This window comes from Pteropus medius, unplaced genomic scaffold (genome assembly GCF_902729225.1).
Source record: "Pteropus medius unplaced genomic scaffold, Ma_sr-lr_union100, whole genome shotgun sequence".
NCBI classification, from domain to species: domain Eukaryota; kingdom Metazoa; phylum Chordata; class Mammalia; order Chiroptera; family Pteropodidae; genus Pteropus; species Pteropus medius.
Window position 1 is genome coordinate 5819250 of NW_024340692.1, and position 1945 is coordinate 5821194.

The following is a 1945-nucleotide window of genomic DNA, read 5'->3' on the forward strand; positions in this document are numbered from 1 at the left end:
TTGACTTACATTTTAGTCTATTTGTTGTGTCTCCATTATAAGATCTATAATGTAGGTTTAGAATTCAGGCTTCATAGAGAGCAGTGTCTACATCTTATAGTTCACATGGACATATTGTTATGCGTTAGGAAGACACATAGTTGACATTGTTAAATATTTTCCAATGGTCTAGATTTTTAGTCTATTATATTATATCTGTTAGAGAAACCCTGTTCATATTGTGACCATCTAGTAATCAAATGGGTCAAAAATATTATCATAGATGGGTTTACTTAGTTAGACAGGCAAAGGCAAGAGACTCACCGAGTTCCTGGTATTACACACAGGGGTAAAAAAGGCAGTGCGATGTTCCCAAAATACTTTAGATGTTACATGGACATGTTAAAACACAGGGTGTCTGGGAATGTCTCGTCTATCCTGATGAAATCAACTGAAGTAGGTCAGGATAGGAGAATCCTTATGGCCTGCAGATATGTAATTTGTGCTGTTTCTAATTTGAAAACTGGAATAGATTTTTAATTTATGATTGAAAAGACTGAGTTCACCTTTAAATAGCTTAGGTAAATTAGATTGCCCCCAAGTCACACTTGAAAAGCACCACAACCACCACCATCAGTTTCAATTTGTAAAATGGAGCCAATGAAATAGCCGCTAGGGGCACATTCACACACCTAGCCCTTAAATTACACATAAATAAGAACCACCAACACCTCTAGCAGGCAAATTAATTTCAAAGGGTGAGTATTACTATTGAGAATACTCTGTTCAAAAGTTCAACTCAGCAATACCAGCAAGGCTATACTAATGAATCAATTCTAAAAACCACAATGGAAATGGAACAGAGATCGATGTTTTGTTATGGCCAATATTTCTCTGTGTAAGATGCCTGGCATCCACTACAGTGTGCTTCTCTAAAAGAGCTTAGTGAATTTCACTTCCTAATATTAGCTACTATATGTTTAAATGGCCAAAGAAACCCAATAGAGGGTAACTAATGTAATTCAAGTTAAAATTCTTAATTTCCTTCTCTTCTCTAACAAAACTTACATGAACGTTATAAGGAAAAAATGTCAGTTGCACAAAGATTTAGAAGGTAGCAATAAGTCTGTGAATTCTCATTAAATTAGTTCTATAAATCAGACTCTATAGAATAACTCTGAAAGCAAATCTTATCTTATCCAGGAAAGCCCACTGTATATATTTAAAATCTCATAAGATTCTATTACTTATGCTGTATATTGTATTAAGTAAGCCCATTTAAAGTATACACTTTTGCTTCCTTAAGCCAATGTTTTTACAAGTTCATGACCATGATAAAATATATTGCTTTTTAGAATAAATATCCTTTATGCCTGTCATAACTACATTCTACCAATTAAATTACAGCAATATTACGGGACAAAGTCCTCTAGAAACAGTGTGTTTAATGCCTGCAGTGACACCTACTGGTTATGAAGTACACCTAATTGTTAATGATATTTGAAAATAATATCATAGGTCTATGTTTTCACCTTCAGGTCCTGAATTTACCACCCATCACAAATTCTTTCTTTTCATAATTTAACTCATTTCAGTAGTTTTTTGGTAACATAAAATATATACAAATAACCTTTTCTTTTTGAGAATAAGGATTTGGCATGCAGTAGTTTCTCTTATCTTTTTTGAGTATGACGAAGAAATGCCCTTTTTGTGGATAACAGATTGTCACAAATCATTTCATTTATACTTATGTAAAACCAGATGTCTCTTCTTAGCCAAGATGCTCAAGAGAGATGGTGTTTCTGACAAACTGAAGAGAAAAATAAAAAGAAAAAAACATTTTTTTTTGCATGAATTGCAGATTTACAGGATGGTCTGACCACTCTACTACCAGTGCTTTTCCTGCTTTTGAACTCTCATTATTCTCTGGTCTGTATAAGACCAGTAAGAAATTGTTCATATGCCC